The following is an 18,012-nucleotide window of genomic DNA, read 5'->3' on the forward strand; positions in this document are numbered from 1 at the left end:
CCAAAGCTGTACTTATTGTTGTCCAATCTGCCACTGCTTAGAACCCATCCATGACAAAACAGTACTGGTTACTTTTTTTGTTTGTCAGAAAAAACAATTCAACTTTATATGCTACATTCCCACAAAGTCAATCCACTACTGACCCATTAACCCTAGGCTGCTGTCTCATTCTTACTCCCTGGAACTGCATTACCTTGGATGACCAATTTTATTTCCTAAGCAAAAGACACAAATTGAAAAATGAAGTGAAAATCCATACAGTTGAGTGGTATGATTTCATATTCAATACAACACTCTCTCTGTCAGGAAAGCAACAATTTAATGAAAGTGTACTTTTAATGTACGATATATTTGTGAGCTAACTTATTTGTGTTCAGTAGGTAGACTGATCGTCATTAGCCTCTTTGTGCATGTGTCTCTCTCTGTCATGCATACATACACACACTCTTCTTTCACATGCACATACATTCTGCTTTCATGCATGTACTCACTCATTCACTCCCTCTGTACTTACCTATTAACACAGGTAAGTGCTGTCCCTTTCAAAGGCAATGACGGCAAATCCATACACGAGTCCCTCTTCAGCGAGAACACACACGCACTGATTCTTTGACATGAAATATTGGCGGGAACACACAGATCCTTCTTTGGCACAAAAAAATCAAAACTAGAATGGTGCTTTGGTGCATGCGCACACCAGCAGAGTTATAGGTCACGGGCGTGAAAAACACAAAACAAAAAAAGTGTTTTGGGGCATGCGTATATCGATGTTGCAGTTAGAGGTTGGGGGCCGCATGGAAGAGCTCTGAGGGCCGCATGCGGCCCATGGGCCGCAGGTTGGACACATCTAGTTTAGAGAGATAAATCCATGATTATGGCCCAGGCCACCTAAGTTAATTAGCCGCTTGGGCACTTGACAGGGCTGACCAGAGAGGATGTGTTCCCATCCTGGTGAGGGGGGGGGGGTTACAGGGCAGAGCAGGAAGAGTACTGCCACATCACCTCAGAGGAGGGGTGGTGATGCAAATGCGTAGTCTGGGGGTGGGCTTTCAACTCACCAAGCCACAGTTGTTGTAGTCTTCATGAAAAAAAGTATGGGAATCTGCACTATTAAAGGACGGAATTGTGTGCTTCCTTGGTGAGGAGAGCAGCTGTTCCTTGCACCCATGGTCTTAGACAAGGACCATAATAAAATCAAGTATACAAAAGAACAGCATTATGGCCATCTGTATAATGCCCCACCCTAGACAGCCCTCACCTTCATACATCTGGTGCGTAACTCACCCAGTATGAGAGGAAGAAATTAACTTAGGTCCAGTAGGGAGAAAGGGGATGGTCTGTAGGCAGTGAGGCAAACAAATGACAGGAAAAAAAAATGACAATGGACCTTCCCATAAAGCAGGGTCACTGTGTTCGTGCCAGCATCTAGTACCAGCTATAACTTTCTTCACCTTAGATGATTAATGCCAGAACTGATGACCCATAAATTATCACAAACAAATGATAATATGTTACTCTTAGTCTTCCATTTCTTGTCAAGCAGAAGTAGTTGCACTAACAATAAGGGTGTCTGACAGCCTGGCTGAAGAGAGAACAATTACTTTACTGTATTGTTGTTTTACTAATAATCTCCTTTGACTGCAAATTTGTTTTCTGTCACTGATGAATATATTCCTAGAGAATCTGCTTTTAAAAAGGTCACATTCAATGGTTAGTTTATCCATATTACCTGTAGAACCATTTCTAGACATAGAGCGGCCAGCAAATGTATGACTGACCATACAAGCTGCATTCATCTGTAAAGTGTAAAGATGCAGCAGGCATCAAGTCAGCAAGGGACGTATGTGATTGACGTGGCCTAATGGTTTAGTGTATGGATAGATCATACTAGCCGAAAGTGACAGTATCTATACAAATATCTACTCTCACCTGCTAGCAGCTAAAACTATACTACATGACAAAATATGTACTACTAAAAGCCTTGCCAAATCTTCTTTTCCCCTCACATGTCAAAAGCCAGGATCAGCATAACCTGAATTCCTGAGAGCTATACTGAGCTATACAGAGCTCTACTGCATAAGCTCAATATGTGTCTACAGTTGCACTCAGTTTATTCTTCAGGGTTGAGTTGTTGTGAGAACCAGAGATACTTTGTCACACTGGGTTCTCCCTCTGACTAAAGCAACCAATGCATCATTTTTATTTTGGCTTTCTCATTTTACAATTTCTGTGTACATGAATGTTTTTACCTTGATTTATTCTGTTGTACCTTGCAATGAGGGCACCGTACCAGGCTGTTGACTGTATTTATGCTTCTCCATGACACTTTACTTTTGTCCCCACTTACAGTCTGGGGTTACACATCTTAATAATGTAGCAGGCCAGTCACTGTACTTCTGACTTCCTTTTTACTGGGGAGAGGAACAAAAATATCCTAAATTCTCTAATACTACCTACAATATTTATATGTATATATATATATATATATATATATATATATATATATATATATATATATATGTGTGTGTGTGTGTGTGTGTGTGTATATATATATATATATATATATATATATATATATATATATATATATATATATATATGTATATATGTTTATGTGCCTAACAGTATTTTCTGCAATTGTAAGGGCTTCAATGTTACCTTAGTAATTTTTATTCTACAGTGCTATATTGCCTTAATCTCAGCCTTTAGTTTTACTAATCAACACCTTCCTCTAAGCTTATGTCCTGACATGCAGTTAAAACTAAGATTCAGTGATCTAAAAGCAAACAAAACCGTATTCCCGGTTCCTGTATTAACTGGGAAAACTACTCATGTACCAACTCTTGTGCTCAACGTTTTCTGGAATTCATAAATTCCAATGCCTTGGATCAACTTATCCACACCCCCACCAGGGGCAGCAATATCCTAGACCTGGTTATTACCAACATGGGCAACCGGTGCTCCACACCAGAGGTCAATTCCTCGTTGGTCAGATCCAATCACAAGCTAATCACCCTAGACATCCACATCCCTCTCCCATTCCCCATTAGGGAATCCACTGTAAAAAGTTTCTCCAAAGTCAACTTCACGCTTCTTAAGACAGAAGTGGCAAATTTCACGACACCCATGCTGATGGACAATAGAGGTATGACTACTGAATCCTACACAAATGCACTTTATAAGCACTTACACAAGTGCATGGATCATGCAATTCCTAACAGAACCAAGATGCTATCCTCCAAAAAAAGGAAGCCAATCTAGTGGTCCACTGCCATAAACAAACTCTACAACACAATAAACTGTTGCAAAAAAGAGTAAAATCCCATGACTGGAGGAACTCCCTGGTCAGCCTTAGTAAGAAGCTAAGATCCCTCATAAAATCCTCTAAAGCTAGTTATGAAAACAAAATCGCCACTGACTCTTAAAGACAACCACAAAGCATTCTATAGCTATGTCAAGAATCTCAATGGCAACACTCAGATCTGCTCTGAGTTACAGCACAATGGCACTAAATATACAGAACCAACTGATATTGCCAACATCCTGGCAGATAGGTTCAGTGCTAACTTTACTCCCCTCCCATCCCCTAAGGGGCCCATCTCTATACCGGAAGAATGCAAAGTTCCTGTAGTCACGGCTGCACAGGTAAAAAACACACTGTCCAAAGCCAAGAACACAGCATCCATGGGAACTGACAACATCCCAGGCTGTGTTCTACATGAACTACAGAACGAACTGGCACCCCACCTAAGTACCATGTTCAATCACAGCCTCACCTCAGGCTATGTGTCCACTGAATGGCACACAGCAACGGTTATCCCACTCTACAAAGGGGGACCCACCATGGACCCTGGAAACTACCGCCCCATTAGCCTGATGAGCCTGGTCTGCAAGGCAATGGAACGTATCATCATGGAACTTATAAACAGTGACATTGGTAATCTCCAAACTCTGGACCCCACCCAGTTCAGGTTTGTAAAAGGCAGATCATGTCTCCTAAACCTAATAGACTTTTTTGAAGCGGTCACCAAAGCCATAGATGAGGCTAAGGTGGTTCACACAGCCTATCTAAATCTCACCAAGACTTTTGACACCATTCCCCACTCTGGAATTATAGATAAACTCACTAAACTAGGTATAAATCCCTATGTCACAAGATGGGTTGCCAACTGGCTCACTGACAGAACCCACACTGTGAAAGTAGCAGACTCCAAATCCAACTTCAGACCAATGACAAGTGGAGTACCACAGGGTTCAGTCCTGGGTCCTCTCCTATTTGGTATCTACTTCTCTGAAGTACAGGCTAATACAGAAGGTCTTTGGCTAATGAAGTTTGCAGATGACTGCAAACTAGGAGCCATAATCAAAACTCCAAAAGATGTGGACATCCTACAAAAGGGCCTCACTGAGACAGATGCCTGGTGTCAAAGCCATGGCCTCAAGCTAAATGCCAAAAAGTGCATTGTCATCCCTTTTGATAAAAACTGTACCCATGAACTATCACATAGGCGGTAGTCTACTTAACACCGAAAGTGTGATAAAAGAACTTGGGACACAGGTGGACAGTAGTCCCTCCTTTGATAATCACATCACCACAGTAGTCAGGAAATTATTCTATGTGGCACACCTCATCACAAAAGGTTTCTCATCTGGAAAAAAAGAGGTCATTGTTCCCCTCTACTCATCACTCATTAAACCCATTATAGAGTACAATGCCCCTTTTGGTATGTACTTCAGAAGACATCTACTACAACTGGAAAGGCTGCAGAAATACCCCACAAAGAGGATTACTGGCCTCAAACAGATGCCCTATGCAGACTGTCTCAAAAACTGCAGCTTTACTCCATCACATATCGCCTACTCAGAGGCGATCTCTGCCTAACACACAAAGCTATGTCAAACCCAGAGCTTTTGGACATGCTCCACTTAAAGAAATCCCAATCCCTCTGAGCTACACACTCTAGGGACTTAAACCTTGTCACCACAATAAACAGAACATGCTGGAGGGATAGATTCCTGTCCCAGAGACTTCCCATACTCTGGAACAAACTACCTATCTGTATCAAACAAAACTCCTCATTAGCACTCTTCAAGAAAAATCTTGATGATTGGATGGGAGATAGGAAATTCACCCTGGGGATCACTTCTGTGGCTCTGCATGACAGTGGCACAGGAAAATAATTTTCTTGGGTGGCGAAAGCCATGGTACCTTTTGGCTGGGCTTATATAGGCCCCAGGGCCAATAGACTAGTACCTACCTATGAACCTATGAAATAAAACATGCTTTATTGAACAGCCATAATTGCTCTTTAACTGAAAACAATGTTATACTTACATATACAATGGAACAAAGTGCAACACAGCTGTGATCAACACTAGAAAGTGTCAGCACACAGCACAAAACTCAGATTGCTTACCACAACATTGAACAGGGAACGCTGTGACACTTAAAACTTGCTTTTAACGAGTGGGAGGCTTCATCTCCCTGCATCCCACACCCTTGTTAACTCTAAGATTGCTGTTCCTTACTTGAATAGGGAAACGCTGAGGTACCTCACTCAATATTATAATCATTAAATGAATTGCACTTTTCTGATTATACATTAGAGAGCCAGTTACAAAAGTATCAGATTTCTGCCTTTCATCTATTTTATACTATATATTTATTGATGAAGGGCTGTAAGAATCTCTGTTCAGCTTAGTTTTTCATCTCGGTATTTCAGCTGTATTTTCAACCATTCACAGTTCTGTAATCTGGTTTTCTGTTTTAACATATTTAGTTTCTGATCCTGTATACTAGGGGCGGCCACGGTGGTGCAGTGGTTAGCATTGCCGCCTCACAGCAAGAGGTTCTCCGGTTCAATCCTCGGCTGGGGTGCCTTCTGTGCGGAGTCTGCATGTCCTCCCTGTGGTCGCGTGGGTTTGCTCCGGTTTCCTCCCACATCCCAAAGACATGCTGCAGGTGGATTGGGCACTCTAAATTGGCCCTAGGTGTGCGTGTGAGTGTGCCTTCTGTGGAAGGTTGGGCGCCGGGCTGGCAACTCGACACCATAAAACTCCACTGCCATTCAATGTGCGGACAAGGTGATCCACTGTGGCGACCCCTAACCGGGAAAAAGCCGAAAGAAGAAGAAGAAGTTTCTGATCCTGTATACTAACAAGAAAAATATACAAAGTGTCATGTTTTCAGTTGAGATTCCTGCAATGTACACTGTGTTGGTTCTGTCAATACGCCAGTTTGCGTCCCACCTTACCATATATGGGCTAATTTTTAAAGTATTAATCTTTTATATGAGGCAAACATGCCGAATGGTGTCAAGAGCCTTTCCAGTCAATATACCCTTTATGCACTGCATGGCTACCATCAACAGCCTCTATAACCTTTTTGAATAAGTCCATCAGATTAAATACATGGTACTTAACCTACACAAAGCCAAACTGTTGGGGGTCAAGTCTAACAACATTCTTGATATCACAATTTATGAGGTGAGTTATAATACATTCCATGGCTTTGCAGATGAGACTTGTAAGGCTGCTTGGTCAGTAATTACCCAATTAGGTTATAAGGCTACCTTTATGAAGGGATATGGAAGACTCGGGTTCTGAATTTAGCCAAGAATAGGAGAAAGAGATAGGAGGCAGGCCAAAGAATTTAGTACAGAGGGTGGAGTGCATTCTTCTAGGATGAGTTAGTAGGAAAAGAAAGATGCTCTCAACTGATATGTGGTAAAGGAGATTTCATTAATGTTTTGCTGGGAATGGGAGTGTGGAACAATCCAGAAATCGAGGTCATGGGAAGGCCTGTTAGATGGAAAGTTGGGCACAAAAGTGTGGGGATATAGGATAGAGGGTACCGGGCGAGACAGGTCACTGTATTCTCCAGGAATTAAATAGTTTTTAGTGCAGATACTGTGTAATAGAAAGCAAATGGCTAAAATTTCAGCAAATGAAAATCACTACTAAAAGCTGTATGAGTGGAGAGGGGATTTTGGACTCAGTACACAGGAAACAGAATATTTTATGTGACACGTGATGTGATGTGTCAAAAATGATCATGAAATGCAGTATTAAATTTGGTTTTATTAAACAAAAACATACAGGCTATAGAGAGGATTAGACCAAAGTGAACTTGAGCAGCATTTTACCTGCACCAAGGATGATGCCAAAATATGAACAAAAGATGATTGACTTTAATATCTGGCTACATTTCTGGTTTCATTCTAAGGGGATACAATATTTCTCAGCATGGGAGTATATGGTTAACAAACCATGATGCTTTGCCTTGGGTGGTCCTCACCTATCTCTTCTAGACTTTTGAATATTAGCTAAATATTGCCCTCTCCAAAGATCTTTTTACAGGCAATGACAAATTGACAAACCTTACAACACAACATAATCAACCCAACTGGGAATCTAAAGGTGCTACTGCTCAATGCCAGGAGTTTAAACAAGAAACTCCACCCCCCCCTCCTTGCTCTCCTCACCCTGGAGAATGCAGGCATCTGTGCAGTTACTGAGACATGTTTTAAAGCTGGAGAGAGTACCCTGGCAGTGCAAGGATTCAGTACTTTCCACACATTTAGACCAACATCTGCACAGACATGGAATAAGGACAGAGGTTTCTCAGTCTACATCAATAACAAGCATTCCTCTAGGCTGGGTAAACAGGATGATGTGCTAGAGTTTCTTCATGTACAGATTACCAAAGACAAAGGCCTATATTATATAACAGCAAGTTTTAGGTCACCCTCTATATCCCAAGAAACCCACAGGTCATACTTAAACCTATGGGAGATACTCAACATTCAACCAAATACCATACTCATGGGAATTTTAATTACCCCTTTATAGACTGGGAATCCTGCACAACCCCATGTTTGAAGGCACAGAGATTCCTGGACACTGTAAACACAAACACCCTAGATCAGATAGTGCATATGTCCACTAGAGATGCAAAAATATTGGACCTAGCTTCATCCCACCCAGTGTCATGTAATCTCTGGTAAGGTCAGATCACATACCAGTCTCATTTTCAATAAAAATCAATTTTGCACCCCCCTTCCAAGGCAAACTGCCTTTTATTAACTGAAAAACTCTCAAAATTCTAAGCCCTTCCAAACCCAGATAACACAGCAGCCTATGCTGAATTGTTCACACAAAGTTAATCATTTGTATCAATGTTAGTATAGAGGCTGCTGTACCTAATAGAGGTAAGCCCATAACAATCTTTCAAAACATACCACCCTGGTGGAATCCAAAATTAAACAGGTTTCACAGCAAAAGAAAAAAAAAAGCCATAGCTAACATTATGAACAGTAACACCCTAAAAAACAAAAACTCTCTCATCAAATTAAATGGATAACTAAGAGGGCAAATAAAGTCCAAAAAAGACAATTATGAGGTAAATTTAGCTTCCCAGGCCAAGGACATTCATAAGGCCTTCTTGACTTATGTCAGAAACCTCGAAGGCAACACACAACAGTGTGCTGAACTTTTTGTACATGGAGCCATGTTCATAGAGCTAGGAGATTTAGCAACAATAATGGCCAACAAATTCAACTCCAACTTTATCTTCTATTACCACCAGCCACCTTCCAGAAAATACCCTCTATCATAACCCCTCCAACTATCAATAGGAAGCCAGTTCTATCTGTGATCTCTAAGGCCAAGAACACAGCTTTTATGGGCCCTGATAACGTTCCAGGATGCTTCCTAAGTAACCTGAAATATGATCTGTCAGGGTCACTAGAGTCACTATTCAACAATACCCTCTGAACAGGCTGTTTGCCATGAAAATGGGGGACATCAATGGTCATCCCTCTGCACAAGCGTGGATCATCAACAGATATCAGGAACTATACACCCATTAATCTGAATAGTCTGGTATGCAAAGCCATGGAAAGAATTATCATGGTAACAATTAACAATGACATAGTAAGACACACGACCCACCCAGTTTGCTTTCTTCAAGGGCAGGTCATGCCTAATTACCTGGAGGACTTCTTTGAGAAGGTCACTAGGGCAATGGATAAGAACAAACTTTTGCATATTGCCTCCATTGACCTGGCTAAGGCATTTGATACAATACCCTACTCAGACATTGTACACAAACTCACAAAATTAGGCAAAAACACTTATGTAACATGCTGGATAGACAGCTAGCTCACAGATAGGGCCCAGGAATTTAGGATCGGAGAGACCATAACCACAAATAGGGCAGTCAGTAGCAGAGTCCCTCAAGGCTCTGTGTCAGGTTTGTTCCTGTTTGGCATTTCCTTCACAGAAGGCAAGGTCAATGTCAAGGGCCTCTGGCTGACCAAGTCTGGAGATGATTGCAAACTAGGAGCAGTTACAGAATCGATCCAAGGTACTCTTATCTTAAAGAAGGTATAATGCAAACAAATGACTGGTGCCAAAGCCATGGCTTAAAAGTCAATGCTAAGAAATGCATGATAATATCTTTTGGGAAGTTGGCCACTCTGGAAAACTACCTCATTAATAAAACACCCCTAAACGTAGACCTTATAGTCAGGGATTTGGGGACACATGTAGATGGTAAACTGGCCTGCAACCAACATGTGTTTAAGGTAGTAAGAAAGTCGTTCTATGTTGCTCAACTTACATGTAAAGGTATGGCTTCTAGGCTCATGGAGGTCATCATGCCACTGTGTTTTGTCCTTATCGACCCATCATTGAGTAAAACGCCCTCTTCACTATGTGCCAGACCAGACACATGCAACAGCTGGAACATCTACAGAGAATGTCTACAGAGATTCCTCACAAAAATTATACAGAGCATAAATGTAATGTGATATACAAATCATCTCAAAGCCTTAGTTTCCTATAGATGTTGAGAGGTGATCTATGCTTGGCATACAAGGTATTCTTGGATCCCTAATGGGCATTTTGCATATCCACAGAATGAACAGCATCAAAACTATGAGATCTAAACTTTGCTTATGGCAACATACACAGGACATGTTGGAGGGACAGATATGTATCTCAAAGAATTCCCTTTCTCTGGAATAGACTTCCCATTCATGGGAAGCATAGCCCTTCCCCAACACTAGTGAAGCATAACCTGGACAGTGGACGGGAAATCTAAACTTCACTCCAGGTCAGGTACTTATGTCTCTGATGGAAGGAGGCAACCATTTAATCATGCCCTAGCTAACATACACCCTTTAGAATAACATCTGAGGCATATTAACTCTTGGGATACATTGGTTTGCATGGCTAGGCTTATAAAGGCCTTAGTTGTTGTTAGCCTAAATACACCAGTGAACCTATGAGCTATGAAAGAGCAGGTTAATTATTCTTCTAAGTGATGGAAAGAATTTCTTAAAAGAGTCACACAGCTGATATCATTAACAGCCTTTTGGGATCTGTGTAAACAAGTAACAGTTACAGAATGTTTTTGTACTATAAGCATGTAAACTTGGAAATGGTAGCTGTTACCATTGTAGGGAAACAGTTGATGGAGGGATATATATAGGATATATATATATATATATATATATATATATATATATATATATATATATATTTTTTTTTTTTTTTCCTGAGGTTGTCGAACAGTTCAAGAAAGCTAGGAGAAGTGCATCCAGAAGTGAGAAGCAACTTAAAAATGGAATATTCTTAGGACACTTGAAATTTATATTGGTCAGCCTGGGGAGAAGAAAAGGGGTCTGGAGTGGGGTGGGGGGGACACAGCTGTTAATTTTTGGAGTATTAATATGCAGTATTATGTTCAATATGAAGAAAGGAGACAGTCTGGGAGGACAGTACGATCGGGGAAAATAACTTGAGAGCAGATAGGAGGGTGGCGACTGACAAAGTTGACAGGAAACAGAAGTCGATAGGTATGGAATGGGGAAAATAAGGAGTCTTTATATACAGGAACATTTAGGGGGTGGTTACATATTAGGTAAGGGTACAAAAATTGATGAGGCTGAGGGTGACAGTGGGGAGGTGACATATTTATAAATATCTGTTGAAAGATGGCTATATTTATAGGTTGTTCTTGTTCTGTTGTGATACTTTACTGATAAATGTATGTTTTATTTTTGAAATATGGTTACTATTTACTGACTACTCAGGTATTAATGTGTTGATGTATTGATATTTGCATGTTCTCTTTTCTATATTTGAATGGAGTGTATCTATATCTACTTGGAATATTACTGAAAACCATCTAATATAGAAGACATTAAAAACACATTTGCTAAAAAGTTGCTATCTGTCATGGTGCCTCAGATTGGTAACTTGGAGGAGACTCTCAGAAGGAGCAGCAGGTTCATGAGACAGCTGGCTCATAGACTGGAACCATGAAGTGAGAACTGGTGATACCACCTCCACTAAGAGACCTGTCACCAGCCAGGTACCTCAGGGCTCCATGCTGGGACTGCTCCTACTTGGCATCTACTTCTTTGTGGTAAAGGCTAATGTCAAGGGCCTTTGGCTAACCAAGTTCACAGATGACTGCCAAATGGAAGCTATCACAGAATCTTCCCATGACACAAGCATCTTACAAGACGGTTCAACATATACAAATGACTGGTGTCAAAGTCACAAACTAAAACTCAATGCTAAGAAATGCATTCTTATGCAATTTGGGAAAACTGCTACCTAACCTGATTAGTACTTAAATAAAACACCTCTAAGAACTGAAGCAATAGTCAGGAATATGGCAACATATATAGACTGTAATTTGGCCAAGGTAGTAAAATCATTCTATGTCACCCAAATTTAAGTAACGACATGGCATCCAGGTCCAAGGAAGTCACAGTGCCACTTCATTCAACCCTTATCAGACCCATCATTGCATATAGTTGCATATAGTGCCCCTCTGGCATGTACCTGACCAGACATATGCAACAGTTGGAACACCCACAAAGGTTTCATACCAGGAGAATACAGGGAATTAACAAATTGTCCTGTATGGATCGCTTGAAAGCCCTTTCTCTATACTGTGTCTTCTACAGGTTACTGAGAGGTGATCCTCAGATCCAGCTCTGATGGGCCTTTTGCACATCCACAAAATAAATAGCATCAGAACCACTAGATCCAAGGATTTAATTTTTTGCTTGTGACACAAATAAGACATGCTGGTGAGGCAGGTATGTGTCTCAGAGGATCCTCGTGGTCTGGAACAGGCTCCCCATCCATGTGAAGCAGAGTCCATTCCTAAACCTATTTATGAATAACCTTGACCAGTGGATGGGAAGTTAGAAATTCATCCTTGATTTAGCCTTCTCTGCCTCTGATAGATGGAGGCAGGTAATAACTCCTGTAAGCAAACTAACATACCACCTACACAACCTCTAGAAACTAACATACCCCTTCTAATAAATGACACAATATATAGGGACTCAACTGGGATGGATTGTGTGTATCCGTCTGGTATTAGACTGGGATGAAGGCACGGATAGCTGTGGTCATACATTTCATGTAGCTGCTGTCAAACGTATATACAGCATACCTCCTGAGATAAAGTATGGGAAGCTTGTTACACTTAAATACACTGCAACTCCCCTCACAAACACTACAACCACTCTCACGCATGCACACACATACACACACACACACACACACACACACACACACACACACACACACACACACACACACACACACACACACACACACACACACACACACACACACACACACACACACACACACACACACAAGTTATAGCAATATTATTTTTACAGTAATTTTAGAGAATATATTCTTAGGTACCACTCCTGCCACACTAGTGACTATTATTTAACACTGATTCAACAACAGCGGGGGTAATTAACTTGTATCTGCAGACAGCATCCATAGATATCAATTATAACTTTAACAGTGTACACGTCAGATAAATAAATACATTCAGTACTAAAGTATCCAATCTTACTTCATGCAAATGCATACTAGTCTTGCAAAGCTAGAACAGTGACTGCACAACTTACCAGAAAAATACAACTTTTATGATGGACAAACCACACATCAAGGCAATCTCGAGTGCATTCATAGCACTCAATTTACCTGCTTAAAAATCAAAGACAAAAGCACAAATAGTGGGTGGAGGCTCAAAATTGCAAACAACGTTTCATTATTATTCTAATTCACTTAAAAGTTAATAGAACAATAGGTTATGCATCAGCTCACATTTACTGAACAATAAAAAGTATTTGGCATTATTGACTTACTGCAAACCTGGATGGCCACGGTGGTGCAGTGGTTAGCATTGTCACCTCACAGCAAGAGGTTCTCCAGTTCGATCCTCAGCTGGAGTGCTTTCTGTGCGGAGTCTGCATGCCCTCCCTGTGGTTGCGTGGGTTTCCTCTGGGTGCTCCGGTTTCCTCCTGCATCCCAAAGACATGCTGCAGGTGGATTGGACACTCTAAATTGACCCTAAGTGTGTGTGTGTGTGTGTGCCTTCTGTGGAAGATTGGGCACCGGGCTGGCAACTTGACACTGTAAAACTCCACTGCCAATCATGAGTGGACAGGTGATCCGCTGTGGCGACCCCTAACCGGGAAAAAGCCAACAGAAGAAGACTTACTGTAATCCTCAGCGATTCTGCATTAAAATCTGCACTTTTGCAAAGAACAGGACAAGAACTATGAAGCACTACCCAGAAGACAATGAAACATCAGAAACAGCTGAGAGGAATGAAGACATTGTAAAATCAGTGGACAAATTTGCATTGTGAATAGAGTACATGCTAATTTGCCCTGCGTATGTGTTCACTAATTGTATCTGGTTGTCTGTCAGAACTTATTTAAAAAAAAAAAAACTTATGTCATGCTCTCACTGGCTACAGCTGTTTTTACCATTGAAATCTACTGTTCCTTATTTCACTATTTAAAATACACAGAATTTATTTTCATCGCAATGTGACAGCAAGCAATTTAAAGCTTCACAAACTAACTAGACAAGTGCGCTGCACCTGGACCATCAGTTTTCATTTTTTTTCCCCTTGCCATCACACAGTAATGAAAAAAACTACCTTATAGGGATGCCCTTCAGCTAACAGGTGACTTGCAGACCTGTTTTTATATATTTCTTTATTTAAATGCTTTTTTATTTTTTTTTTTAAGTAAAGAAAGAAAAATAAACAAATGAAAGCCAGAAAAGCAACTCTTGCCAAACAATGCCCTAGGTGGACACCTATTTCACCTATGCATAAGGCAAATGCCATGCTCATGATGACTTCTCCCCATCCCCCTCATACGCATGCATGCACACGCACACACACACACACACACACACACACACACACACACACACACACACACACACACACACACGCACACACACACACACACACACACATATAGATATACAAAACTACATAAAATAATCAAATCTACAAAATGTCAACATCTCACATAAATGTTAATAAGAAACATCAACATACATTTGTGCATGTCCAGAAGAATAACATCAAAGCATGCAAATTTTAAAATATATCCCCCACTGCCACTGCTAACATTTTTTATTCCAGCTGAGATCACACAATCCCCAGGGAAATGGCATATTCCCTAACCCAGGGTTTGTGGATCTCACATGCCTATTGACCATCTGTCTTGTCAAACAAAGTATGTGGACAAAACAGGGGTCTATGGTTAGCAATTTCAACAACAGTTAATGAACCCATATATACATGTAGCTATATCTATACATATCCTAACTGTCATAAAACCAAAAAGAAAAGTATCAAACTATTTAGAACCTATAAAGATCAAACTGGGGAAAACAAGTAAAAAAAAAATAATATTTATTCCAAAGGGGCATGCCCCCTCCAAATCCCACACTCTCTGTATATTATCTATATGTATGTATACATATATATATATATATATATATGTCCCAACGAACCAAGGCAAAGGAAATAAGCCAATGCAGCCAAACTCAGTGTAGACCCGGTACAACAAATTCAAGAGCTAGTCCTTTACGAATCAATAGACCATAATACAGGTAAAACTAAAAGCTTTTTAGTAACCGTTAGTGCTTTCAAGAAACAAGTTCTCTTCCTCAGACGTTACAACTGAAAAACACATATCCAAACATTTAAATACAGGATTCTACATCACACACACTTACATCACTTCCTGCTCACTGCTATATCCTTAAAGCAACAGTACTATCCTGTTCCTGCAAAACAGACTAATATGACACACACGCATTAAAGATAAAAGATCATAAAAACATATTATAAATGAAACAATGCAAACTGAAGGCAGTATACAAGTAGTATAGAATATAAACTGACAAAAATCATCATCTGAGGGGTCTCGCTTTCAAAATGGGTTTGAGGGGGACATAGTCATTAAGTCCTACTCCTCTATGAGCTGCCAGACGAAAAATCCATTTAATCTCCATTTGTTCTGTCAGATTAGTGAGATCCCCACCACGCACCCCAGGTTTCACAACCTGCAGTACTTGAAACAGAAAGGTGTGATCACTGCCATGCCTAAGCATATGTTTAGATATGGCACTATAAGTTTCATTTCTCCCAAATGCATACAGGTGGTCCCTTATTCGCTCTCTAAGGGACCTGTTAGTTTTACCCACATAGAAACTGAAGCAGGTCTGACAGCATGCAACATATACCACATGCCTAGTGTTACAGTCAGACCTGCTCCTAATTTCCCAAAGTCGTCCATCATTCGAGTTTCGAAAATACCTGGATGTATCCACAAACTGGCACTGTTGACAGGAGCCACATCTCTTGGTACCGGACTGCCAGGCTGGAAACAGTGGTTGTTCAATCGCACATAAATCTGGGAAACAGAGTAACTGTTTCAAGTTTGACTTATTGCTGAACGCATACTGCGGGCAATTACCTACCAGGTGTCGTATACTTGGATCCACCATTAAGATATTCCAATTATCCATAATAGTATGCTGTACAAAGGATGTATTGTTACCCAAAGGTAAAGGTAAAAAAGTTTGGGTAGTTGGCTTAACTGGAACTTTCTTATCATATCCATGACTTGAAAAATAGGGTTTACCTCTAGTTCCCCTCATTCTTATCACATGCTCACATATATCATTGATCTCTACAGGCATATAGCCTCTATCAACAAAAGAGATCTTCAGTGCCTCTAATTCTCTCAAGAAATCTTGATCTCGAGAGCAGAGACGTGAAACCCTCAAAGCTTGCCCCTTTATGATATTGGTAAAGACATTTTTATTATGCATACTATCTCTGGAAAGGAAGGAGTTAGTATGACAGGATTTCCTATATACACTAGTATGGAACGTGTGCCCTACATAATGTACAGTGGTATCTAAAAAATCAATAGAAGTTGAGGAGGACTTCATAGTGAATTTCAAAAAACCTTCCAAGTTGTTAAGTTGTTCATGGAACGTGAGCAGCAAGGCACCAGTCCCCTGCCATAGAAGAAAGAGGTCATCCACAAAATGCCTGTAGAAACTAATGCTGGCATTGTTGAGTATGACCTCCCTCTCCCAGGCCACCATCACCAAGTTGGCATAGGAGTTGGCGCAACTGGTGCCCATTGCTACCCCCGATACCTGTCGGTAAAGCGTGTCCATGAACAAAAAGTAGTTGTTATCTAGTACTACTTCTAATAGTAGACATAGAAAATCCGTCTCAGTGCTTGATAAAAATCCATTCAATACAGACCTCACCATTTGGATACCAACCCCATTAGGTATACAGGTGAAAAGTGATGTGACGTCTAGCGTAGATAATAGCACCTCACCTTGTAACTTATAAGAATCAACAAATTCATACAGGTCTCCTAAAAATTGCTCAGTGTCTTTAAGTACATGGGAAAACTGAAAAAGAACCATCTTAAGCTTATGATCAAGATACACAGAGATAGGCTCCGTCAACCATCCTGCCCCAGCAACAATGGGTCTAAACAGAGGGTGACTGATTTTGTGTATTTTTGGCAGTCCATTGATACGTGGTATCAATGGTGCCTCTACTCTAAAATAATCACGCAGTTCTTTAGTCATATTATTCAGGATTACACATTCATCCAAAACTTTGCTAATAACTCTAGAACATTCATTGATATCAAACATATCAAGTCTTTCATATTCTATTGTATCCAGCATCTGGAGCATGGTCTCAATGTAATACTGACGATCCATTACTACGTTCTTTCCCCCTTTGTCAGCTGGTCGAATAATGATCATGTTGTTCATTTTGAGTTGCTTAAGTGCCTCAGTCTCCTCAAGGGACAAGTTCCCAGCTGACTCAGGTACATGTAGGCTGATGCCATGATAAATATCATTTTCAACAGCCTTGATGAACAGATCTAAAGTAGGGTTCAATGTGGGATTAAACAAGCTCTTACGTTTAAATTCTAAGGCACTAGGAGGAGCATTGGCATCATTGTATAACAGCTTAAGGTTCACATTCCTAGCAAACATTCGTAGAGATGTGAGAATTTCACTAACATCTGCTGATGCACTAGGTATATATGTGAGTCCCCTATTCAAAACGGATAACTCTACATCCGATAGTTGATGGTGAGATATATTCAAGACAGTTAATGTTCGTTCCCTCTCATGGAATGGGAATGGTGTACTTCCCTGGACGTCTCCCTTCTCTTGGGATCCCTGGGAAAGTCTTGATCGATGGACCTCTTTCTCCCTATCCGGATAGGGAGAGGAGCATCCGGAAAATCCCGTGTGCCTTTTGGTAATAACTTATCCAGTTGAATCTTTCGCCATACTGCAGGATTGGTACAGCTTACACTTCCTACTGTCAAAGCCGAAGGCCCCTCGGCTGGTGTGAAATAAATAGATTTCACTGACTGTGGTGATGCAACAGCTACACGCTGTCCATCCACTGTCCTCTCCATGGCAGGTGTAGTTCCATCCAGAGGAACTGATTTCCTCATCTCATTACTCATTTGGGCTGTTTGGCCATTCAGGCCAACACGCGTAGATTTATCCAGAGGCACATCAATCATGGAGTCAGCATTGACTTCATTCACTATACGGTTAGTCTGTTTGGGGACCGTAGCATCCGAC

This window comes from Protopterus annectens, chromosome 12.part0 (assembly GCF_019279795.1).
Source record: "Protopterus annectens isolate FY-2018-M chromosome 12.part0, PAN1.0, whole genome shotgun sequence".
Taxonomy (NCBI): Eukaryota; Metazoa; Chordata; order Ceratodontiformes; family Protopteridae; genus Protopterus; species Protopterus annectens.